Below are 27629 nucleotides of genomic sequence, written 5' to 3' on the forward strand. Positions count from 1 at the left end.
GACATGCTGGCACACTCTTGCCTTAGAACCTTCACATTTGTCATTTTCTCTGGCATGAACACTCAACCTCAGATACCTGTGCAGCCCTCTTATTTACACAAATGCTAACTCTTCCATGAAACCTTTCTCCACCACTCAATGTCTATCTGAGTGCTGCTGGGAGTTCAGCTTTGTATCTGCAGGCCAAACCTCTGCTTGACTCCCAGCAGCACTCAGTGTCCATTTCCAAGCCCAGCCTATGCTCCCTAGCCCCAACCCTGCTCTGCTTTATTGCCTTCGTCCTCATCACCATCTGACCTAGTGGATAATTTTAACTGTATCTCTCAAGCTCCATGAGACACACATTTTGTGTTATTCATTGCTCTACTTCCAGCTCCCAGAAAAGTTTTGTCACACAGCTTGTGTTCATTAATTATGTGCTGGTTAAATGAAGGAAGCTTTATGATGGAAGGAGCATGCCACTCCTCTTCCAATGTCCCCCTTGGTGGCCAGGGCAGGATAGGCATTCACCTGCTCTTGTGGGAGCAGGAGGGACTTGTAAGATCATCTCCCTTAGCTCCCTCATTTTCAGAAGGACAGCAACAGTGCTCCCCAGGAAGGGAAGGAGAGTTCAATCTAATTTGGCTGATCACCCAGGGGAGGCTGAGGATATGAACAGACAACTGCAGCTCCTTGCATCTCTGCCACACACACAGATTTTCTGAATCAGGGGGGATTATTTTTTCTTGGTATATTCCTGTTTAGATTTGGCTCGGGCAGTGACAATGCGGAGTTGTGCAAAGCCTGGGAACAGTGAAGGCATTAGGACCAGGAGGGAGACGCATACTTGGCTAAGGTTGTGTCTGACAGAGGGCTACTGGCTGAGTGGAGCTTTGTGTGAAAGGAAACCAGGCACTATCTGCCAGCTTTACATCTGTTGATCTGACCTCACTGGAAGCATCCAAACAGGGACAGATGTCAGCCCTGCTTGACTGAGAATCCACCAGCTCATTCCAGACACCCCATAGCAACCTATTTATGCAAAGGGAGAAATAAACACCTGAGCAAAATGGAATCATTATTTTTTTCTGAAGAAAGTCAGGTAAAGGGAGCAAAGCAATTCAATTTGAATTCTCCGTGAATGGGTTTTCAGAAGGCAATTAAATAAATCTACTGATATGACTTGGGGTGAAACTTGGGTCCTGCTGTTTTCTGATTGTAAGTGGAAGCAGGTCTTACACATGCTGTTGGTAAATGTCAGCAGCAGGTTAAGTGACTGTCAAAAAAATATTCCAGGTGGAATGAGCAACCCAGATTCTGCTGTAAGTTTGAAGGCATCTGGTATGGGAGAAAGTGGACTTGAACATGAACTGTTGCATTTGCCAAGTACCAGCAACGAGCTCCAAAGGAAGTAATAGAGGCACCAACCATGCAGACTCCAATTCCTTCTGCTGCTCCTGATGCTGGGATGTGTCCTGATGATGGTGGCAATGCTGCATCCTCCCCTGCACACCTTGTGCCAGATTGTCACAGCCCAAGCTGGCAAGCACAGCCCTGAATCCAGGTGCTACTTGGACTTGGAGGAACACCAGGATTGGGCACTGGAGGCTGAGGATGAGGGTGAAGAGTACAGCTGCCCTTTTATCTCACTGTGGGAAGATCATCTGCTGGTGGCCATGACCTTACCCAGGGCCAGAAGGAACCAGAGTTAGGGCAGGAGAGGTGGCAGCTATCGGCTTATCAAGCAGCCTATCAGGAGGCAGGATGACAAGTCCCAAAGAGGGACTGGGGGGCTGAGGAGGAGAACGGGGAGGTGTCTGAATAAGAGGAGCTGACCCCATTCAGCCTGGACCCACATGGCCTCTGCAAGACACTCAGTGCCTGCATCCCCATCCAAAGGGCCCTTCCTGAGGTGCCGCACCCACTGCAAGTAAGGTCCTTGTTTTCCCTTTCCTGTTTGCAGGGCATGATCAGTTGGTAGCAAACTCAGAGATGCAAGTTTTTCATACCCTGCCTCTCCTGTCCTTAGGGCAAGTGCTTTTCAAGATGCGGTACCTGGCTCAGCAGTGTCAGTAACCCCTGGGCGCTGGTGGGTTCTCAGTTATGCAGATTCTCAGACCCTATCCTAGATCTGCTGAACAAGAAACCCTGGGTGGGGTCCAATGATCTGTATGAACAAACCCTTCAGGTGAGAACCATTGTCTTAGAGAGCAGAAACTGAGGATTCATGCTTGTTCACTCTCTTCTCTGTCCTGGGTTCTAGTTCTTCTGTCTTTAGGTCAAATGGCTTTATTTTTATATAAACAAGGGAGGTTAGGGCAGACATTCTTCAGTTGTAAATCTCTGACTCCACCAAATTTTGATTTTAGGGTTATTGTTAGTGTTTACTTTTAGTTTGGGTCAAAATAACAATTGCAGTTTACATTTATGGGGCTCTTCCCATGTATCTGGCTTTACTTACAAGCTTTTAATGTATTAACTCATAAAGTCTTAGAAAGTCCTCACAGTTCTGCAAGATGGGTGCTAGTAGTATCATCATGCTATTTTTGTAGGTATGAAAACAAGAGCAAGAGGCTTTCGCAGTCATGCTGCTAGTAGGTAACAAAGTCAGGATTTGAATGCAAGCATGTCAGCTCCAGTCCACCTGAGTCACCACTCCATGCCATCCTCCTTGGGCCACTATACTAAGGAACCAGGTCCAGTGCCTTAGAGCTGGAGTAATGTGCTAACTACAACTTAAACTGCCAGGGAAGCCCCAGCCCCAGCAGGTAACCTGAGAAGTGTAGGTGATGTGTAGAGCTGTGCCAAGGGAGATGCTGGCACATCCTTCACACCCCTTGTTCCCTTACTGTCACCATGGTAGGACACTGAGGATGGAGCCTTGGTTACCAGTATCCACGGAGCAAGGCAGCTGCTTAGTGTCAGTTTGGTGATTTAGGTCCCTTTTCCTATAAGCTATTGCTCCTCCCAGAGCCTGAAGAGTTTCCTGGAAAGCAAAGATAGCCCCTAACCCTTGAGGTGAGAGCATTTGTGGAGGGCAGCAGTTGGAAGCAGGGCCACATAATCCTTGGATCCCTGATCTAGTTTCCCTCAGCCTGGCTGCTCTGCCACTCACACTCAAGGGTGTGCAACTGCAGGGTCAGCAGCCAGGAGTGAACACCTCCTTAAATCATCTGCCCTGAGGGCCACACTCACCTCACCCTACTTCCATGTTAACCCTGCTACACAGATTTCAAGCTTTACGTTTAAAAGCTCCTTTCAGGAAATTCCCACCTCATTCTAGTTTTAAACCCTCCTTGCACCCTGGAGTTTTAACTCATGGCACTTACTACAACTAAAGCCAAATGAGCATTCATGTATATATCAGTTGAATGCCTGCTGTTGCTGCCATGTTGTGAGCCCCTTAGAAGGTCAGGAATGAGTTTCTATTGTACATCCCTAAGCCCAAAATTCAGTAAAGAAGTGCTTGATGAATGAACAAATATATAGTTTTTAAATTTTTGACACAATTTTTCATTGGCCTGGAGCAAGAATGAGCATCCTCCTTTTGCCAATAAGAAATATTGCCTGAAACAAAGAGGGTCTGTGGCTACAGAAGTACTATATGTGTGACTGTGTGTCTGCATAGTGCAAATCTGTGGTGTATATGCATATTTATGGGTCATTGTATATGTGTGTTTGTGCATGTATGTGTTGCATAAATTCTCTGTGTTGTGTGTGCATTGCGTTATGTGTATTAAATGGATGTCATGCATGTATGTTATATGTAGTACTATATTATGTGGTGCCTGTATGCTTATGCATGTTACTTTGTGTATATGGTATGATATACACAAGCATGAGTTGTGCAATGGGTTGTCTTGTGTGCGTGTTTGTTAATATGCATGTATTATGTGCATGGTTCATTTATGTATTGTGTATTGGGGTGATACCATATGCATTGTTCATCTGCATGTGTGTTGCAATTAACTATTTGTTTTTCATATGTTTATGTGGTGAATGTGTACATAGGTATTGTGTTGTCACTGTGCTTCTTGTGTATGATGTGATTCTGCGTGTATAATGTGACTGTGTGGATTGCATGTGGTGCATTGTGTTATAAATGCACTGTGCAAATGGTATGTAGAAGTGTTTTGTGTTTATTATGCATGTGATGTAAAGTGAATGGTTTATTATGCATATACACATATATGTTGTATGTGGCACAAGTGTGGGTAAATTTTGTGGTATGTGCTGTGCACATATGTGTGTGTGCTTTGTGTAGTGTGCATGAGTGTAACACATGTATGTATTGTGTGTCTTCTGCATGTGGTGTGATGTGCACATGTGTTGTGCCTGTGTGTGTAGTATAGTGTTTTACATTTTTTGTGGCAGTTGTATGCATAGGTATTATTCGCATGTTGTGTGTATGTTATAAATGTGTGGTGTGAGTGACACATGTGTATGTGTGGAAGCATGTTGTGTGTGTTATGCATATAGTGTGATGTTCATGAGTATGTGATGTTAACTGTGAGGTGTGTGGTGCAAATCTGGGAACATTTTGTGCTTTGTGTATTTGATGTGCATGTGTGTGTTTCTGTGTGTGTGCAACACTTCAGTAGTTGATTCTTCCAGCCAGAGTAACCAACTAGTCTTGATTTGCTTGAGACTTCCCTGATTTTAGCACTGAAAGTCCCAGGTAGTCATGGGGAAACTCCTAAAACCCCTGCGAAGCGAGACAATTGAATTCTCCAATCCCCAGCTTGCCAGGGTTCTCATGGGATGACTGCCAGCTCTGTGTGACAGTCCTCTGCGCCCTCTGCTGGCCCCAGTTTGGGCATGTGGCCTGCCCAGCCGAGGCTTTGGCTGCAGACTCCGCTCTCCAGTCTGTGGTTCAAGCTTGGGTGCTTTCCCTTCCCTGGATTCCTTGTCTGCATACACAAGAGAGTCCCTGAAAAAAAAGGCAAAGATCTCCACCCTGCCTCAAGGGTGACAAGCCTCTTCTGCTCCTACCCCTTTAAATCTGGGCCACAATACAACACATAAGAGAAACAGCTATACGTTAAGTGCTTGCTGTATGCTGGCCCTGCACCAATGCTTTCCCACCAGGGCCAGGAGAACACTAGGACATCAGGGGCCTGTGCCTTGAGTTGTAGCGTGCCCTGTGCTATCACCAGCCACACAGTCTCTTTAAATTCAATCCTTGACTCCTAACCCAGACAAGCCCCTCTGGTCCAGTTCCTACATCCAAATGCCCAAACTGGTACTGCCTGTTGTCCTTTCCCCACCTTCCCTGGCCACATGCCTTTTTCTGAGTACTTCATTTCTGGAGGTCAGTTTGAATAGGTGGCCTTTGAGGAAAATTACCAGTAATGCAAGAGCAATACACACACACACACACACGCTCACACCTATTAGTGGAAAAGAGGTCAAAATGAGAGCTGAAGTCAGATGGACTTCCTGGGTCAACTGGGCACTTGGATAAATTTTCTGTCTTACATGAGGATTGTAAAAATGCATCAATCAGTACTCTGTAGTTAGGATTGTAAAATGCACCAATCAGTGCTCTGTGGTTAGCTAGCGGTTTGTACAATGCCCCAATCAGTGCTCTGTAAAAATGCACCAATCAGTGCTCTGTGGCAGCTAGAGGTTTGCAAAATGGACCAATTGGCAGTCTGAAAAATGGACCAGTCAGTGCTCTGTAAAATGAACCAATCAGCAGTCTGTAAACTGGACCAGTCAGCAGGACATGGAAAGGGACAAATAAAGGAATAAAAGCTGACCACCCCAATCAGCAGTGGCAACATGCTTGGGTCTCCTTCTGTTCTGTGGCAGCTTTATTTTTTGCTCTTCATAATAAATCTTGTTGCTGCACACTCTTTGGGTCCATGCCACCTTTAAGAGCAGTAACACTCACTGCAAAGGTCCATGGCTTCATTCTTGAAGTCAGCGAGGCCACAAACCCACCAGAAGGAACAAACTCTGGACATCTTGAGGACTTGTCTGGGATTTCGCCACATGATGAGTACCATTGGACCCTTTTCACTTGCTATTCTGTCCTATCTTTCCTTAGAATGTGGGGGCTAAACACTAGGTGCCTGTCGGCCAGTTAAAAGTGACTAGAATGGACGCTGCACTAAAGACACGGGTGTCAGGCTTTCGCTAAACAACCCCTGATTCTTCAAAGTTGGGAGTGCTGGTTTGCCTGAAACCAGCTTCTGCTTTTTCTGTACTTCTGGGCTGAGCCAAGGGTTGACAGAGAGGAAAGTCATTCAGCTCCAGGGTCCCAATAAAACGGTGGTTGACCCTGTAGCCATGAGCAGAACTCTCAAAGTCACATTGCCCAAGCGAGACTCGCCCATCTATCCTACATATCTTGACCCTTGCCTCCTGGGTCCTAGTGTCTGTTACAAAAACTTCTTGCCACCTCTCTTCTTCTTCTAGTCCTGCTTCTAAAAACCACTTCCTGACCCTGGTGCTCTTCTAGTTCTCCTATAATAATGTTTTCTAGTATAAAATTCATGACCCTGTTCTATTCCTTAGGCACACAATCTCACCTGTAAGAAAGGCATAATTTTTGCCCAAAGCCCCATCTGGAGCAGGGGAGTGGGGGATTACCTGGAATTTTAGGATCCCTCCTCAGATTAGGAGGTCTAACAAAGGTTATTCCTGAAGTTAGGATTTGGGGAGCCTCAGAAATTATATCCTTCCTATTCATATGATGAGAAGTGAGGACAAAAGGTGTCAGTCTTCCAACCCTGGAGATCCTTTCCCTCCCTCAGGGTATGGCCCTCCACTCCATTTTTGGGGCATATCATCTTTATAGGACAGGGATAATTTCCCAATACTAACAGGATAAAATGCTTAGGACTCTAACAGAATTACAAGAAAGCATCAGTAAGGGCCACTAACTCTGACTTATCTCTGTCCTCTTTGTGGTCTAGGAGGAAACTAGTGTTTCTGTTGATGTGTTGGTGAGTGCAACTAATCCGATCTGCAGGGTCCAGGGACTGTTGTGGGTTCTTAGGAAAGAGGGGAATCTGCTGCAGTGTTGCTGAGTGCAACTATTCCAATCAGCAGGGTCCAGGGGCCATTTTGGGTTCTTGGGCAAGGGGGGAATCAAACAAACCAAAATCACAGGTGGTTTTTGCTTTCACGTGGGAAACACCTAGGCATCAACAGGCTCACCCTTGAAATGCATTCTAAGCCATTGGGACCAATTTGACCCACAAACTCTGAAAAAGAGGAAGCTCATTTTTTTCTGCACTATGGCCTGGCACCAATATTTTCTCTCTGATGAGGAAAAATGGCCACCTGAGGGAAGTACAAATTACAACATTATTTGCAGCTTGATCTTTTCTGTAAGAGGGAAGGCAAATGAAGTGAAATACTTTATGTTCAAGCTTCCTTTTCATTGAAGGAGGATCCACAACTATGCAAAGCTTGCAATTTACATTCTACAGAATGACCTCTCAGCTTACTTCCACATCCTATCCTTCCTATAGCTCCGTTTCCTATTAAAAATAAGCCTCCTCTAATCTCCTCCACCCAGAAGGAAACAAGCAAAGAAATCTCCAAGGGACCACAAAAGTCCCTGGTCTATCAATAATGCCCCCTTCTAGCTGTAGGGGGAAGGGAGTTTGGCCCAACCAGGGTACATGTCCCCTTCTCCCTCTCTGATTTAAAGCAGATCAAGGTAGACCTGGGGAAGTTTTCAGATGATCCTGATAGGTATATAGATGTCCTACAAAGTCTAGGACAAACCTTCAACCTCACTTGGAGAGATGTTATGCTATTGTTAGAATAAACCCTGGCCTTTAATGAAAAGAATGTGGCTTTAGCTGCAGTCTGAGAGTCTGGAGATACCTGGTATCTTAGTTAAGTAAATGATAGGATGACAGTAGAAAAAAAGATAAATCTCCTTACTAGTCAGCAAGCCATCCCCAGTATGGATCCCCACTGGAACCTAGACTCAGATCATGGGGACTAGAGTCATAAACCTCTGCTGACCTGTGTTCTAGAAGGACTAAGGAGAATTAGGAAGTCCATGAATTATTCAATGATGTTCACTATAACTCAGGGAAAGGAAGAAAATCTTTCCACTTTCCTTGAATGGCTACAGGAGGTCTTAAGAAAATATACTCTGCTGTCACCTGTCTCCCTCAAGGGTCAATTGATCCTAAGTTTATTACCGAGTCAGCTGCAGATGTCAGGAGAAAACAGCAATAGAGAGCCCTGGGCCCTAAACAAAATTTGGAGGCATTATGAGACCTGGCAACCTTGATGTTCTATAATAGGGATCAAGAGGAACAGGCCAAAAAGAAAAAGCAAGATCAGAGAAAGGTCGCAGCCTTAGTCATGGCCCTCAGACAAAGCAACCTTGGTGGTTCAGAGAGGACAGAAAATAGAATAGACCAATCAGTTGGTAGGGCTTGTTATCAGTGTGGTTTGCAAGGACACTTTAAAAAAAGATTGTCTAATGAGAAACAAAACACCCCCTTGCCCATGTCCACTATGCTGAGGCAATCACTGGAAGGCACACTGACCCAGAGGACAGTTTCTCTGGGCCAGAAGGCCTCAATCAGATGATCCAACAACAGGACTCAGGGTGCCCGAGGCTAGTGCCAGCTCATGTCATCACCTTCACTGAGCCCCGGGTACTTTTAACAATTGAAGCTCAGGAAATTTACTTCCTTCTGGACCCTAGCATGTCTTTCTCAGTGTTAATCTCCTCTCTTGGACAGCTGTCCTCAAGGTCCATTACCATCCAAGGAATCCTGGGGCAGCCTGTAACCACATATTTCTCCCACCTCCTCAGTTGTAACTGGGAGACTTTGTTCTTTTCACATAGCTTTCTTGTTATGTCCGAAGTCCCACCCTCTTATTAGGGATGGACGTGTTAGCCAAAGCTGGAGCTATTATCTACAGGAATATGGGGAACAAGTTACCCATTTGTTATCCTCTACTTGATGAGGGAATCATCCCTGAAGTCTGGCCATTGGAAGGACAATTTGGAATTGCAAAAAATGCCCACCCAGTCCAAATCAGGCTAAAAGAGGCTGCCACTTTTCTTATCAAAGGCAATATCCTTTAAGGCCTGAAGGTTATAAAGGATTACAAGACATTGTTAGACATTTAAAAGCTCAAGGCTTAGTAAGAAAGTCACCCAGCCATTGGCTGTGTGAGATGACTCATGCCTGTAATCCCAGCAGTTTCCAAGGCTGAGGTGGGTGGATCTCAAGGTCAGGGGATTGGTACCATCCTGACTAACATGGTGAAACCCCGTCTCTACTAAAAATACAACAAATTAGCCAGGTGTGGTAGTGGATGCCTGTAGTCCAAGCTACTCAGTAGGCTGAGGCAGGAGAATGGCCAGAACCCAGGAGGCAGAGCCTGCAGTGAGCCAAGATCACGCCACTGCACTCCAGACTGGGTGATAGAGTGAGACTCTGTCTTAAAAAAAAAAAAAAAAAATGCAGCAGTCCCTGCAACACTCCAATTCTAGGAGTACAAAAACTGAGCAGTCAGTGGAGACTAGCGCAAGATCTTGGATTCATCAATGAGGGAATAATTCTTCTACACCCAGCTGTACCCAACACCTATACCCTAATCTCTCAAATACCAGAGGAAGCAGAATGTTTCACTGTTCTGGACCTCAAGCATGCCTTCTTCTGCATTCCCCTGCACTCTGACTCCCTGTTTCTCTTTGCCTTTGAGGGTCCCACAGACCACACATCCCAATTTACATGGACGATCTTGCCCCAAGGGTTTAGTGATATACCTCATCTGTTAGGTCAGGCACTGGCCCAAGATCTAGGCCACTTCTCAAGTCCAAGGACTCTGGTCTGTCAGTATGTGGATGATTTACTTTTGGCTACCAGTTCAGAAGCCTCATGCCAGCATGCTACTCTGGATCTCTTGAAGTTTCTACATAATCAAGGGTACAGGGTGTGTAATTCAAAGGCCCAGCTCTGCCTACAACAAGTCAAATATATTGACCTAATCTTAACCAGAGGAACCATGCCCCCAGCAAGGAACGAATACAGCCTATACTGGCTTATCCTTGCTCTAAGACAAGGAAACCCAGAGAGCAAAGACTCTTCTAGTAGAATGGGAACCACAGACAGAAACAACCTTCAAGACCTTAAAGTAGGCACCACTACAAACTCCAGTCTTAAGCCTTCCCACAGGACAAAACTTCTCTTTATAGGTCACAGAGAGAGAGCAAATAGCTCTTGGAGTCCTTACTCAGACTTGTGGGACAACCCCACAACCAGTGGGATACCTAAGTAAATAAACGGATGTAGTAGCAAAAGACTGGCCTCACTATTTATGGTTAGTTGCAGCAGTGGCCATTTTAATATCAGAGGTTATCAAAATAATACAAGGAAAGGCTCATGATGTAAATGGTATATCAGGTGACAAAAGAAGTTTATGACTATCAGACAACCACCTGCTTCGATACCAGATGCTACTTCTGGAGGGACTGGTACTTCAAATATGCACATATGCAGCCCTCAACCCTGCCACTTTTCTCCTAGAGAATGGAGAATCAATCTGGCATGACTGCCAACAAATTATAGTACAGACTTATGCTGCCTGAGATGATCTGTTAGAAGTCTCCTTAGCTAATCCTGACCTTAACCTATATACTGGTGGAAGTTCATTGGTGGAGAATGGGATATGAAGGGCAGGTTATGCCATAGTTAATGATGTAACCGTACTTGAAAATAAGCTACTTCCTCAGGGTCCGGCGCCTTGTTAGCAGAACTATTGGCACTTACCTGAGCCTTAACTGGGAAAGGGAAGAAGATAGATTGTATACAGGTAGCAAGTATGTTTATCTAATCCTAAATGTCCATACTCCAATATGGAAAGAAAGTGAGTTCCTAACCTCTGGGGAAACCCCCATTAAAAACCACAAGGAAATCATGGAGTTATTGCCTGCAGTGCAAAAACCCACGGTAGTCTTACACTGTTAAAGCCATCAACAAGGAGGGGAAAGAGAGGAGAAAACAGTAGCATAAGTGACTGGCAGAGGCAGGGAAAGACTAGCAAAGAGAGAGAGGAAAGACAGAAAGTCAAAGAGAAAAGGAGTCAAAAAGAGAAAGACAGAGAGAGAGGAAGAGACAGAGAGACAAATAGAGAGTCAAATAAAGAAAGAGAAAGAGAAACAAGTAGTAAAGAGAGAAACAGTATACCCTATTCCTTTAAAAGTCAGGGTAAATTTAAAACCTATAATTGATAGTTGAAGGTCTTCTCCCTGACCCTATAACACTCCAATACTACGTCGTTGTCAGTGTAAATAAAGCACTGTCACCACTGAAAACTCTTAGCCTTCCTATCAAAAATCCTTAACACAGCAGGAATCTTAACAGGGGATCTGGGTCAGAAAGGTCTGACCAGACTTAGGAGGAACTGCCTTCAGGACAAGATGATAGGGGGTTCTTCCTGGGCAATTAAGGGAAAAAGACACAATTGGTATTCAGTAAGTGATAAGGAAACTCTTGTAGAAGCAGAGTTAGGAAAATTGCCTAATAATTGATCTGCCCAAATGTGCTGGCTGTTTGCATTCAGTCAAGCCTTAGAGTGCTTGCAAAATCAGGAAGGAGCCATCTGTACCAGTTCTAAGTTAATATGGACTGAACGAGGTCTTATTAATAGCAAAGAATAATTAAAATCCCAAACTTACAAGCTTTTCAACAAAAGTAAACTTTGCTAAAAGTTAACAGTGTAATATTTATTATTTTAACTTCTACTTTTGTGGAACTCAGACCCTGTCAGTGCCCCTCAAAGCTCCCATAAGCACAGGGCCATACAACTAATACTCCTTATAGAGTTAGGAACAACCACTGCTACAGGAACCAGAATAGGAGGTTTGTCTACTTCATTATCCTACTACCACTCACTCTCAAAGGATTTCTCAGACAGTGTGTGAGAAATAACAAAATCTATCCTTATTCTACAATCCCAAATAGACTCTTTGGCAGCAGTGACTCTACAAAACCACCAAGGCCTAGACCCCCTCACTGCTGAGAAAGGAGGACTTTGCACCTTCTTAGGAGAGGATTGTTTTTACACTAATCATTCAGGTATAGTCCGAGATGCCCTCCAGCATTTAAGGAAAAGGATTCTGAAATCAGACAATGCCTTTCAAACTCTAATACCAACCTCTGGAGTTGGATAACATGGCTTCTCGTCTTTCTAGGTCCCATGACAGCCATCTCACTATTACTCACCTTTGGGCCCTGTATTTTTAACCTTGTTGTCAAATTTGTTTCCTCCAGGATCAAGGCCATCAAGCTGGATGGTCTTACAAATGGAACCCCAATTGAGCTCAACTAACAACTTCTACTGAGGACCCCTTGTCTGACCCACTGGACCACAGGCCTAGAGAGTTCCCCTCTGGAGGACACTACAACTTCAGTGCCCTATCTTTGCTCCTATCCAGCAGGAAGTAGCTACAGCAGCAATAACCCAATTCCCAACAGCAGTTGGGTGTCCTGTTTAGAGGAGGGATTGAGATGTGAAGTCAGCTGAGCTTCCTGGGTCAAGTGGGGACTTGGATAACTTTTCTGTCTTACAAGAGGATTGCAAAATGCACCAATCAGCACTCTGTAGTTAGGACTGTAAAACACCAATCAGCAATCTGTGGCTAGCTAGAGGTTTGTAAAACGGACCAATCAGCACTCTGTAAAATGGACCAGTCGGCACTCTGTAAAATGGACCAATCGGCACTCTGCAAAATGGGCCAATCAGCAGGATGTGGGCAGGGACAAATAAAGGAATTAAATCAGTACACCCCAGCAAGCAGCGACAACCCACTCGGGTCCGCTTTCAGGCTGTGGAAGCTTTGTTCTTTTGCTCTTCCGCAATGTCTTGCTGCTGCTCACTCCTTGGGTCTATGTCACCTTTAAGAGCTGTAAAACTCACCTTGAAGGTCTGTGTCTTCATTCTTGAAGTCAGTGAGACCACAAGCTCACCAGAAGGAAACAACTCTGAACACAAAAAGACAGTCTATGAAAATAGAGGCAAAATTATAGTGAACGTTTATTGAACACTTCCTGTGTGCTAGACATGCTGCCAAGAAGTTTTCATTTTCAACTCTTCCTAGAGAACCTATAAGGTAGGTTTCATTTCATGGTTGAGGAAACTGAGGCACAGAAAGATGGAAGGACTTGTGCTGGGTTATCTGACCACGTGAGTCGATGCCAAAATCACACTCTTAACCACCATGCTACACTTTGCAAGTCTGCCACTCTCCAGGTCAGAGATTGGCCAAGTCACATGGACTAGAAGTGTTTCAAGTTTTTCCATCTTAAAATGGAGAGCACTCACACGGATTCATGGGGAGACATTTGGGGAAAAACTTATCACAGCATCCTTGGTGGTGTTGAGGAGCTGGAAGCCACCTGGGTTTCTTGTCACAGGGAAGGAGGAGCTGCGTGCACTCTATGCGATACTCAGCCTGAGTTACAAGCAACAGACATTCAACAATGAAGGGAGACCTTAAAGATTCTCTGCTAAGTGAAAAAGTAAGGCACAGAAAGAGGCCTACAGCAGTGTATCATTAGGAGAAATGTAAATCCATGCACACTAACCTATCCATTCTTTACAGGAAAAGATCAAACCCATTGGAATGGCTGTGCCGTGGGAAAGGGAGGGTCCTTAGGGCAGAGGCAGGGGATAAAAGTGAATGAATACGCTGGCAAAACAGAGAACAGCCCATGACAAAACCACAAACTGGAATGGGATTAACCCAGTCCTTCAAATTTGCTTTCAAAAAAGGGGCAGGAGGAATGGGAGGAACAAGCCCTGTCTATTTAGCCTCCTGTAACATGGATGACTTTCAAAGTTCTTCCAAGCCCCAGCTCTCCTTTGATTATCTGGGCATCCAGTGCAGGGACTATGGAGTTTTAGGATTGAAGAGGCTGCTGTGTGAGCCAGTGCCTTGTGGTCTACATCTTGGGACAATCTTGAGTGTGCATTAGAACACCTAGAGGACTTGTTAAAAAATACAGATTCCTGACCTCCATTCCTGTAGTTTTTGATTCAGTGGGTGTGAGGTGGGGCCCACCATTTGCATTTCTGCAAGCTCCAGGTACTGATGCTGCTGCTGCCGATCCAGAGACACTTTGAGAACCTCTGCTCTAAGGCATACTCTTTATGCCAAACAGACTTGCCAGAGCAGTGCTCTTTAAACTTTAAAATGCATGCAAATAATCTAGGCATCCTGTTAAAATATAGTCAAATTCAACAGGTCAGGAATGCAGCCTCAGATGCTCCATTTCTATCAAAGGCACTCCAAGGTGGCACCAGCACTGCTGGCCCGCAGAGCACATTTTTGAATGGCGAGGAGCTACATCACGACTTGCCAAAAGTATATGCACATGCAACCCCTACATATTGCTTGTCAAAGACATAGATGTTCAGAGCCCCTCACTGTCAATGCTCCAGAGTTGTGAGTTAGAGCCCAGTAACCTGAATTTTTTAAAGCTGATACTATATAGTCTGGGGAACTACTGAGAGAAAGCTAGTGGAGAGCTGGTAGAGTTTGAAAAGTTTCTACATAGGAAGTAATACTGGAGTCAGAAAATAGAGAAGAGAGCAGAGAGATACAGCCTCCCTCATGGCCCCAGGGGTTTGTACTTAAACATAAATATCAGCTCAGCCGTAGCTGGCTGGATGCTACCTGCTTTTAACTTGCCTTCATGGTTCAGCCTGTGTTTCCCTGGTTTATGTTCCCATAGCTGTGATTAAATAGTTGTGGACCTTGGGTTGAATCCTGGTATCACCTGTTACTGTGTGACCTTGTACAAGTCCCTCACCTCTCTGAGCCTCAGTTCCTCAGTGGTAAAATGGGATAAAAATAATACCCTTGCATAATGTTGCACAGAAAATGAGATAGAACATGTGATGATTTCCCCCCATATCAAGTCCAAACAAAAGTTGCCGTTATCATATTCTTGAATAAATGGCCTAGGAAAAAGTTGGAGAGATGGAGAAACATGAAGCTGTGGTTATCACAGTGCTGTCCTTCCTCTGACTGGAAAGTTATTTTCTGGCCCTGGAGGCTGCTGAATCATCACAAATGTGCAGGTACATTGGAATTATCTGGAAAGTCTTAAAAACTGTTCAACTCGTGCTCCACTTCCAAGGATTTCTATTTACTTGGTGTGGCGTGAGGCCTAGACATCAAGAAATTAAAACTCCTCAGGTGGTTCTATCATGCAGCTGGGCTGAGAACCAGGGCTGAAAGGCTCCAGGTGGTCATTGGCTCTTCACAGCCAGTGGGGAGAGCCGGGTGGGGTATCTTCTCCTCTGTTCCCTCCTTCCTGCTTCAGAGGTCATATTGGGCATAGGGTTAGAGGGAAGGGCAGGGGCAGGAAAATTATCTTGACAGCAGCTTTGTTGTCAAGTAGAAGATAGTGTTGTAGTCCACACAGGGTCTACTCTGTTCCCTGCAAAGCCTCTGTCTTGCCAGGCAGTGATTCACCCCAAAATGACTCCCCACACTCCTTGCTGGCTCTGATAGCCTGCCCTGCAAAAGAGGAATGAGACAGCTGAGAGGGCATCAGTAAACCCGAGAGGGTAGACATGCCCTTCCTGATGAGGGACAAGAACAAGAACAGGCTGGCCTTGAGACCTGGGGCTGGAATTCAGCTCAATTCCCACCACAAAAGTGGGAAGACAACCCAGTATGGGCTGTTTGAATAGTGCTTATGGGGCCTGGCTATCCAAGTCATGAAGGGACACCACAAACACCAAGCTTCCAGCCCTCAAGTCCTCAGTGGCTGCAGCAGAGGCAGTACCTCCTCTGGACCTCCACTCTGGATCCATTACCCCCACAATGGGGTTGCAGTGTAGACAGGGCTGACTATATATTACCCTTTTTTTGGTTAAATGCACTCACGATAGCAAGTGTGGTAGGGTCTTGCTCTGCACTTCAGAAAAAAATCCAACTGGCCATGGGAATTAGATTAGACGTGGTTAATCTGCACCTTGTCTTTTATAATTACTGGCATTGGGGGAGTTGATACTATTTACTGCAGTGTCACTCACAGTGTGGTCCTCAGACCTGCAGCAGTGAGAAATTCAGAGCCCCCTCCTGCCCCATGTAAACCTACTAGATGAAATCTCTATTTTAGCAGGATCCTTAGGTGATTTCCATTCATGTTAAAGTTTGAGAGCCATTATGAGGCCAGTGGTTCATGTCCCCCGCTTACATTAGAACCAATGAATTGTAATGCCAAGCCTCCAAATCAGACCAAGTAAATATAATTTTACAGGAACTAACTCTCTAAGTGGCTCTAATGTGTAGCCAGGCTGAGGACTACTGCTTACGCCACTTTAGGTGACTGAAAACAGAGATGCTGAAATCACTTAAGGTGATGGATTTACTGTAAATTTACATAGAGAGTAAGTAAGGAACAGTTTGTAGGAGGTGGATAGGAGGGAGACTGACGGTCCATAATCCCTTTTGGAGACTTTGCCTTCCTGACATCCTTCAGCAGCTGGGGCCCTAGTACCTGGCCAAATATTCTGTACATCTCTCAGCTCATCTCCTATAGCCTTGTCACTAGACCTCTACTGCCCTCTACTCTAGCTGTGGTCCAGGAACGAACAGCATCAGCATTACCTGGGAGCTCATCAGAAACACACAATATCAGGCCTAACCCCAGACTTACTTGATCTGAGTCTGCATTTAATGAGGTCCTGGGTGGTTCAAGGGCATATGGACACCGGAGAGGCACCAAGCTACCTTTTGGCTTCTGCTGCCCTGTATTTGGCTTACTGTCTGTTCTATGACCTGTTATCAACTGCTCACTTTTTGCATGTCTAAAGATTACATTTATTGAGATGGAGGATCTGGCAGGTTTATCTGGCCACTAGCCCAGGGAGGCTGTCCCTGTCACGTGGAACAATGGCTCCAGGATGCTTCATAGGCCTCCAATCAGTGTTCAGACCGGTGACTCTCAGTCTGCACCTGTCTCTGGTTCAGATGTAGGGGCCAGGATCAGAATAATCCAAGCATACCCGGAACCCCTCAGAAGTGAGCTGTGGGATTCTGGAGAACCTGCACAAAGTGAAAGGGTTGATATGTGCCTTGTGACCTGTGTCCACAGATGGAGAATGACAGGCTGGCAGCATCAGCCTCCACTGCAGACTCCAGCTCTTTCCTCCCATCTCATCCACAAGCTTCTTTATCCATTCCTCCAAGGGCTCAGCTCTCGGCTGTGTCCCAATCCTAGCAGCCTCAGATCTGGCCTAGAAGTTGGCATGTTATTCCCAAAATAAGTGCCATCAATCACAGGCTGGGATTTTATTGTAATGTAGAAACTTGGCTCCATGGGTTTACTCTCCTGTTAATCTTGACAGCCAGCTTATTAACTTCCTGAGAACAAGATCAGCATCTTCTTTCCTTCGGTCAACAAATATTTATTTAACGACTGTCAGAATTAAGAAGGTAAGCAAGATCCAGCCCCAACCCCCAGAAACTTGGAGTGCAGTGGGGGATGCAGACAAGTAAGCAGGCTGGTACATTAGTGGGATCAGGGCTGAGATAGGGAAGCCTACCTGAATGCGGACCCTCCACTGATTTGGTAGGAACTGGGAGTCATATCCCCAAAACAACTTTAGGAAACCTAGCAGAAACTTTCTGCTCTGGCCAGGCAAATCTGAGAGTGTCACAACAAGCGTGACTCCCTGTAAGGACATTTCTAAGGCAGCCAAGACAGGGGGGTCAAGTAAGTTGCCTTTCGAAGACCCTGAGGAATCAGCGTAGATAGTGTAGAATGTGTGGAGGAACTGATGGATCACACATTTCTCAAATAATCTTCCAACATTGTTCCTTTACGACTTTGAATCCGGAATATTCTGCTAGCACTGTAGTGCAAGATGGCAACAGGTAGGTAGACAGGTGGGTGGGTAGACAGACAGATAGATAGATAGATAGATAGATAGATAGATAGATAGATAGATAGATAGATAGATAGATAGAAAGAAAGATAAACAGTGTACTATCAACTATTTGCTGTGTGAACTTAAGTCACTTAAGCTCTCTGGGCTCTAGTTACCTCAGCTTAAAAATGGGCAAGGGGTGTCCATGACCTAGTGCTACATAATGCACCTTATCAAAATTTGGTAGATTTTTAAAAATAGATAATTTTAAAACTTTGATGCTTCAAAGGGTGTCATCAAGAAAGTGAAAAAGACAATCCAAGAGTAGAATAAAATGTCTGCAAGTCCTATATTCAATAAGAGATTTGTATCCAACAATCAAAAAGGACAACTAACAATTAAACAACAGAACACTCCATTTTAAAATGGGCAAAATATTTGAACAGTCATTTCTTCAAAGACATAAAAATGGTCAATAGCAAATGAAAAGATGCACAAATGCTCAAATTATTAGTCAATAGGGAAATACAAATCAAACTACAATGATATGCCATTTTACCTCCATTAGGATAACTGAAATAAAAAAGACAGTGCCAGTGCTGACAAAGATGTAGAGAAATTGGAACACTCATACATTGCTGATGGAACTGTAAAACGGTGCAACTACTTTGGAAAACAGTTTGGCAGTTCACCAAAATTTTAAACATGGAGCTATCATATGATCAGTAATACCAGTACTAGGTATATACTCAAGACAATTAAAAACACCTTCACACAAAAACTTACACATGAATATTTGTAGTGATATTAGCCATAAGTCAAAATAGGACTTTGTCAAAATAGGACTAAGTCAAATGTCCATCAACTGATGAATGGACAAACAAAATGTGGTATATTCAAATAATGAAATATTGGGCAGTGAAAAGAAAGGAAGTACTGATACAGGCTACAACATGATAAACCTTGAAAACATTATACTAAGTGAAAGAAATCAGTCACGAAAGGCCACATGTTATGTCATTTCATTCATATGAAGTGTACACAGTATGTAAGTCTATAAAGACAGAAAGTAGGTTAGTGGTTGCCAGGGGCTGTGGTGGTTATGGTAGCAGTGGGGAGTGATTGCCAAAGGGTAATAAGTTTTTGGGGGTGGGTGCTGAAAATGTTCTCAAATTAGATAGTAGTGATGGCTGCACACCTTTTTACTTGAATCCACAGAATTGTACACTTTATAAGGGTGGATATTATGGTACGTGAATTATATCTCAATAAAAATATTAAAACATTAGTGATTTAAAACAACAGCCATTTGTACATTCATGGTTCCATAATTTGGACAAGACTAAGCCAGACAGTTCTTCCACTGATCTCCCCTGGGGTCACCCCTGTGGCTGCTGTCAGAGGGTGGCTGATTACACTGAATAATCTAAGATGGCCTCACTCTCAGACCTGGCAGCTGATGCTGGTCCTCAACTGGGGCACTTTAGTTTTAGTTTTTCTGCAGCCTCTAATCTTCTATTAGGCTACACTGGTTTCATTACTTGGTAGACATCATGCTGTCTCATGACAGCAAGTGGAAGACCTTGAGGCTTACTCTTGGGAGTTCTTGAACATCAATTCTAGTACAATCTATTGGTCTAAGAAAGGAACAAGGCAAGCCAGACTCAGGGACTAAGGAAATAGATTCCATTTCTTGATGCAAAGAGTGGCAGACTATTTTATAAAGAAACATGGTGAACGGATATATTGTGACCATCTGTGCACACATTGAAATGGCTATTTGAAAGGGCATTTGGAAGGATCAAATGTAATAATTCATGTAAAGTCTTTAATGCAGTACCTGGTACATAGGAATCCTCATGAAATGGTGGCTATGATAAATATTAATAAGATCCCCACATCACAGGTGCCACCCTATTCCTCCATTCTCCCTCAGTGAAAATAAATCATAGACTCTAAGGGGAAGAATCTTTAGGTATCATACAGTGAACCCCTCAGTGTCAGATGTGGGAACTCGGTTTCATAGGAGAGAAGTGACAGATTTGAACAAGACCCCTTATCTCCCTTCTCTCAAGAGGGATTCAGAGTTCTGAACATGATGGAAGGTCTTCGTCCAAGGCATATGACACATTTCCTACCACATCAAGCCTTATGCTCTTCACACTAGACCTGGCCTCCAGCTGTACACACTTGCAAGGGGGCGTCTCAGAGGAAAAGAATGGCAGAAGGCAAAGTGTTGCCTGTGGGTGAAGGAAGAGGAGTCTTGTCCAGTTAGTGAAGAGAGAAGTTACAGGAACTCAGCTGGCACAAAATAGCACTATAGGTTATGTCCCATCACAGACATGTTTGTTTGGCCACAAAGTTTTATTTTATTTTATTTTATTTTATTTTATTTTATTTTTTTATTTTATTTATTTATTATTATTATTATACTTTAAGTTCTAGGGTACATGTGCATAGCATGCAGGTTTGTTACAATGTTGGACTGGTGGCCAACATTTAAACATTAAGAGATTTCACAGAAACAATTCAGGTTTTGTGAAAATCAGGAATTTCTGAATTTTCTGAAAATCAGGAGTATCTGGCAAAACTGTATTAAATCTCCTCCCAGTAACATCAGCTGTCCATTTTAGGTGGGTTATGTAGTCTCTGGCTCACTGCAGCACCCACAGGGCCAGAGTCACATCTCCCTGGCTGGCATTTGAGTTTATGTGGTTTTCAACCCTAAACAAACAGATTGGAGCACTAGAAAGTGGTGGTGTAGATGAAGTTCAGGACCTTTCAAATATCCTTTTTGGCTGGGCCTTAGCCAGGTCCATAGGTTTCCAGTGGCTTCTCTGAATCATTGCTCAAACCCACTTCCTAGTTCTGGTCTACCCACACCTCATTCCTTACAACCTGAAACTCTGTAAAGATGAGTGGGAGCGGGTAAGGAAGAGTGGGTAGATTGCAAAGCAGATGACAGGTCCTTGGCACCATTTCCCTCTCTGTCCTCACTTTCACCTCCTTCCTTGTGTCCTTTCTCTCCAAGGTCCTCATGGTGACATGATAAGCCCATGTCACCCAAATGGGTGAGCTGGGCCATACTGTCTGGATGATTTCTTATTGTCTTGTCAGCATCTCCCAAAACTTACACACTTACGTCAGCTAAGGAGTTGGATGCGTGGTATTACAAGGTTTATTCTGAAGGGAAATCATCCTGCATTTTAACAACAACAACAGCAACAAAATGGAAGCCACCAAAGCCACTGGATGAGCAGGGAGTTTGGAGACCTTTGCTTCTGGTGACCACCTGAATCACAGGAAACATTTTGCTATTAGGCCAGGGTTCTAGGGAGATTACACCCAGCAGGGTATCTAGATGAATTCCAATCACCTACCTGACCTCCTTTGCCTGTGATTCATGAGGTGAACAGAACCGCCATGTTGCATAACTTCAAGAGACATCAGTGCATGGTGTTCTCTGAGCATGGCACCCACTGGTGTTGGGCAATGCACCAGCCCCAGTGGTTGAGTTGAGGACTCAGTGAGAAAATGCATGGGAATATCCTACAAATGTCAGTGATTACTATTCCCAGAATACCAGTCCAGTTCCTCTGCTGTGTTGAAAGACATCCTCAGAGACATGTTCAGACAATACCAGAAGTCAGTCAGTACATTCTTACCTGTGAAAGAGTAGCAGCTTCCAGTTATTGAAAACCTGCTGTGGAAAGGCACACAAAATAAACCTACTTGTTATCCTCATTTTATAGATGAAGAAATTAAAGCTATAGAGATATCCAGGCACATGAAAGGTGTGCAAGAATCAGTAATATCTAGCATTTTGGGGGCTTTTACTATGAACAAGACGTAAAGACTAAGTACTTCAAATGTATTAGTTCATCTGATTCTTTGAACAACCCCATTTTACAGATAAGCAACATAAGTTTAAGTAAATTGTATGTTCAAGATGGATTAATGGAGTCAAAATGATTGTGAGAAATGAGAATTAATGACTGAAGCATAATTGGGATTATTGATCTGGAGACTGGTGAAAGCAAGGATAGTTCTCAGACAGTTTATGGTACTTGCCCAGGTCACATAGGGACAGACCAGGATTTGAACGCAATGCCAGAACTTGGCCTCTATCTACTTGACATAACATCAGCTGAACAACACATTTTGAGCATGTTTATCAGGGTGAATAGAGTTGCAGTTTGGCTGCTCTCAGAGACACTATTTGCTTACCACACCCTCCTACTTGGTTCTGTGCTGCTACCTGGAACTACGGGTGTAGAGAGGACGCATCCCATTTGCCCATCCCAGCATGACTGTGCTGCCAATAGGATGATAAAGCCCATTCTGGGATGATAACCATGGACCGCCATAAGCCTCTATGTGTTGTTGATGTCCCTCTCTTCCACTGGTGTCTGTGAGCTACACAGTCTGCACCATCCTCAGGCTCCTCTTTCAGCCCACTGGAAACAAAGTAATCAATTCTTGGCTCTTCTTAAAAGTATCTAACAGGCCCTGAGACACAAGACTTTGTCAAGTTTTAGGTTATAATATTTAGTTTTGCACTCCAACCCATGTTTTGGGTGCTGGGCTTTCTGACAAACCTTAGGCTGGGTCCACTGAGACCCCATGCTCTTCCTCCCCTGAAACACGATGTTATTTCCATGGTGATTTTTATCTCTAGTCTCCAGGCAGTTCTGCAGTTGCCTGGAGAGCTGTTGGTTTATGTCTTGAAGGCTTTGTGAACTTCTCCTGAGACAGGGGAATGATTCTTTCTGAGCTGATGCCAGGAGACACACATCCACAGCTTGGGAAGGAGGAATCCTCGTAGTCTTGTGATGGCTTTCATGAACTCATTTGGCCTTTAAAACCTCTTAGCAATCTGTTAATTTTATCCCACTCACACTCCTTGCCCATCCTTCAGTTCACCATCTTCTCTCTCACTATGGAGAAGTTATATCTGTTCATAAAACCCAGAAATTGCCGGTGCAAGGGTAGTCTATGAAATTCTCTTTGAAATGCTTGCTTTCCTGATTTTTCTGCCTCCTGTTTCCTCCTCCTGCAGGAAGGATCCCCAAAGAATCAAGAGCATTGACTTTTAAGGCCAGAAGAGCCTGAGAGGTACCTCCTGTAGTAATGGCACATCTATTAATAATGGCAGCAAATACATGGTGCTTGGTGTGTGCCATCACTGTTCTTAGGGCTTTATAAAGATCATTAGTCTCCACATTAACTCTACAAAGTGGGCCCTACTGCTACCATTCTGAGGAAATGAAGGTACCCAGACACTAAGCAACTTTCCTAAGGTCATCTATACAGCTAGGAAGTGGTGGAGCTTCAATTTTCACAACCTGAGACACAAGGCAACACTGCCACTCTGAAGATAATGTCCTGTGAGGTTAACGGGAGGAACTTGAGTGTCTTGGTAACCATTTATCTAGCAGAGATGGATGTTCTCACATCTCCTTACTTTGAGTAATATGCAAGGAGTGTGATCTTAAAGAGCTAGAGGTCAAATACAAATTTATTTCACTGATGGAGGTCCTGCTCCATGTCAGGCACTGTGCTAAGCACTTTATGAAACTTATTTCTCCCAAAAGCTCTGAAGTGGACACAGGGAGTATTCTCATTTTGCAGATGGAAACCCAAACTTAAAAGTAGTTCAGGAGATGTCTCATGTTATATTGTAGAATAGTTGTTTAAAGATAGCTATAATTTACAAAGATGATCATAAATATAATATTCATACTAATTACATTGTGTCTTTAATGAAGATAGCTATAAAATAGTGACTATCTATTGGGTTCCTATTATTCTTTGATTCTCTCAATGGGCCTAAAGGGTAAATATGGTTACCCCTACCTTCCAAATGAGGAAACTGATGTCTATAAATATTGAGTGTATTACCCAAAGAAACTTAGGAAGCAACAGGGTGAACATTCAAATCTAAATATGTCTGATTCTGAAGTTTAAGTTCTTTCGACCATCTTACTACAAGGATACAGAAAGACAGGCACACACACATGCACATGTGTTTGTTTATACCACACCCTTGTGTTGTTTCCAATTTTCATAGTCTATGAATTGAGACAGAGAAAGGAGTCAGGAATGGCTGACAAGTATAGCTGTGCTCTGATCTTGGAGCAGACATGACTGACTTTGGTAAACTATTAAAGTGTTCCCACTGGAATTCCAAACCCAGGTATCTATGTCCCCAAACTCGTTTCCTATCTCAGTTGGCAAATAGCCAGCCTTCTAGGAATAAGCCCAAGTAATACTTTAGGTTTTTTTTATTTTTTTCTTTCATACCCACTGAATTTACTGAGGCAAAATTTCTTTTCACAATCACCAGTCCCTGTCTGAAACCCCTGGGTTTACCCAGATGCATGACCACAAAGGAAGTGGAGAGCATACAATAAAATTTTGCACCTGGTTGTAAGCAGTCTAGAGCAAGTCTCAGGACAGAGCAGAAATTCTCAGCCCCACCAGGAGAGCAGGGGAGAGAATGAAGAGGGCAAAATACTTCAGCAAAGGCTATGAATGTAATAGGGACGCAGTCATCTCCCTAAAACTTACAGGGAAGCTGATTCCATTTTGGACATGTTATTTGAACAGCCCTGAATGGAAACCAAAGAAGTTCATATAATATAGTTCATTATTTTGTTTGTTTTATGGATCATTCACAGAATACTGCCATGCATATAGGGACTTCTTTCTAAAGTCCATAGGAATTTCTCTTTCAAATATATGTTAGATGAGTGTTAAATTTTCTCATTAAAATTAATTTTATATGTGAGCTGACAGTATTGAACATATTCCTCCCTGCGGAGGAAAATAAAGCAAAACAGTATAGACCAATGGCTGAGAACAGATGTCAACAATACAAGAAGAAAACAAATTATGCTTTGCCCTTCTTCCGGTTCCTATGTGGTTATAATTTATTGTAATGACAATTTACCTCACCCAAGGAAACATGAAACAGTATAGATTTTTCAGTTATTTTTATAACTTAGAATTAATGATGTAAATTCATCAGGTTCAATGAAAACTAATAAATAACAGGTATTTGATTAAAAACAAAAACAAAAACAAAAAAACAGTATTGAACCATGTCAGATTCCTGGTTTTGCTAATTGTGTGGGTCATGTATGATATTTTTATTATGTAGAGCTGGGTAAAGGAAACATAGAAACTCCCTGTACTATTTTGGCAATTTCTTGTCAGACTTAAACTGTTTCAAAAGAAAAAGTGGCGAAGTAGTAACCGGAAGAAAAAGAGTTACTAGAAAACAGTGTTGCTTTCCCCCAAAAAATCCTTGCATGTAACTTTTCTAATGGTGATAATTCTGTTGCAGAATAAGCATTTTGCTTTGGCTACCAGGAATATCAGAATCAAATTTAAATTCTTTCTAGAAATACCTACACCCTTATAACCTATATATGTATGTTCTTTCTCCAAACACTGAGTTTCTACATTTACTTACATTCCTCAGTTCCTGACTTTTCCTCCTTATTTTTATTTTACCATCATTTTATGTATTTGTATTATGTATATTTCTTGTGATTTGCCTCAAATCATTTATGGAAATAAACAGCTTTAAGCTATTTATAAACCAACAAAACAATTAGATTATTTATGAGATGTTTATATGTTTTTAAAAATTATTTAAGAATTCTGTTTTATCATTACCTAGTCTCAATTCTCCCCCTCTACACAGGATTTTGCCTGGAGAATCACACACAGTTTTCCTGTGCATTGAGAGTTTTCTGCCTTCCTTAGGACTAGTACCAAGTGAGTAAGGAGCATGAGTAGACACCTCTTAGAAAGTGTTTCCCTCAGACAGGTTCAGCCTCAGCCTTGTTGTCACACTGCCTGCAGTTTCACCTCACAGATGCCTTTAGGTGTCTGAAGTTTGGGGTCCTTGACATGGCCCCTATTCAAATGTACCTCTGAGGAGGAACATGGTTTGAGCAACAGCTGGAACCCAGAAAGAAGCGCGTCCGAAATACATGTTAAGAAAATGCATTTTGTAAACAAGTGTGAGCTACACACTGCTGCATAAATGAGGTGTTATAATTCATTCCACCATGGACCCACTTACTCTCAACAGACTCAAAGCAAACATCAAGTATCCTATTTACAGACAGCCCCTCCACAGAGGAAACTGCAAACACACCCACTATCCAGCCTTAAGCCAGCAAAGTGGAAAGGACATGAGAGTTTTGAAGGTAGAATATCCAGCTCTGACACTTACCAGGAATGTAAGCTTTGATGTCTTGCCTGTCATCAGAGCCTCAGCTTCCTCATCGGTAAAATGGGAGTAATATAGCCCAATCCAGAGACTAATTATCAGATGAATGTCCGGTGGTATATTGAAGTGTCTGGCATATTGTTGGCACTCACAAACATTCCATCCTTTTTTTTTCTTCATAAAAATAACAAGAGCTTAAATGTCTTCTTTTAGAAGTGTCTGTTCATGTTGTTTGTTCACCTTTTAATGGGGTGGTTTTTCTTGTAAATTACCTTAAGTTCCCTGTAGATTCTGGATATTAGACCTTTGTCAGATGGATAGATTGCAAAAGTTTTCTCCCATTCTGTAGGTTGTCTGTTCACTCTGATGATGGTTTATTTTGCTGTGCAGAAGTGCATGTGTATGTTTGTTGCAGCACTATCCACAATAGCAAAGTCATGGAATCAACCCAAATGCCCATCAATGATAGACTAGATAAAGAAAATGTGGTACATATGCACCATGGAATACTATGCATTCATGAAAAGGAATGAGGACATGTCCTTCCCAGGGACATGAATGGGGCTGGATAACATTATCCTTATCAAACAAACACAAGAAAATAAACCCAAACACCTCCATGTTCTCACTTACAAGTGGGAGCTGAACAATGAGAACACATGAATGCAAGGAAGGGAATACACAATGGGGTTTGTTGTAGGGGCTGAGGGCAGAGAGAGCATCAGGATAAAGAGCTAATGCATGGGGAGCTGAATACTTAGGTGACGGGCTGATAGGTGCAGCAAACCACTATGGCACACCTTTACCTACGTAACAAACTTGCACATCCTGTGCATGTATTCTACAATTTAAAATAAAACAAAATTTTTTAAAATAGTAAGAGCTAACATTGAAAAATTGTGTGCCAGGTGCTATATTAGGTTGTGGAAACATAAAAATAAAGAAAATAGTATCCCTGCCCTGAATGGATGACAGTTAGAGATTACTGGACACTTAACTATGTGCGTCATCCTATTTAAGTCTCATCACAGATCTGTGAGGTAGATAATACTGTCATTCATTCCCATTTTACATATAAGGACAGTCATCTGTTGAGAACAATGGCAACACTTCTCAATTGCAATGAGAGGGACTTTAGATTAAATGATAAAGGAACTCTTGAGATTTGAGAATTGAGAGACAGTAGGCAGCACCACAGGTTATATGGGAATCATAAGAGATCCCAAAGGAAAGCCATGTAATGGGAGCGGCCCCAGCTAGGGCATGGGAAGTGAGTTAGAGGATGTGGAGTGTTTCTTGCTGCCTTCTCTTCCCCATCCCCATGGCTCTCTAGTTCTCTTCCATGCAAGTGTCTGCAGCAGCACCCTGAGGACAGCCTGCCTATGGTCAGTATCATCATCTGTTTCCATGATGAGTACTGGTCCACCCTCCTGAGGACTGTACACAGCATCCTCGACACAGTGCCCAGGGCCTTCCTGAAGGAGATCAACCTCATAGAGCTGTGACGAGACTTAAATAGGATGAT

The 27629-nt window shown here is 43.3% G+C and overlaps 1 pseudogene; it reads left to right on the forward strand.

Annotated features, from left to right (window-relative positions):
• Nucleotides 1-1157: 1157 nt before the first annotated feature.
• On the forward strand, nucleotides 1158-27609 carry LOC141409575 (polypeptide N-acetylgalactosaminyltransferase 15-like; annotated as a pseudogene).
• Nucleotides 27610-27629: the final 20 nt, after the last annotated feature.

The sequence above is a fragment of the Macaca fascicularis genome, chromosome Y, assembly GCF_037993035.2.
Source record: "Macaca fascicularis isolate 582-1 chromosome Y, T2T-MFA8v1.1".
NCBI lineage: Eukaryota > Metazoa > Chordata > Mammalia > Primates > Cercopithecidae > Macaca > Macaca fascicularis.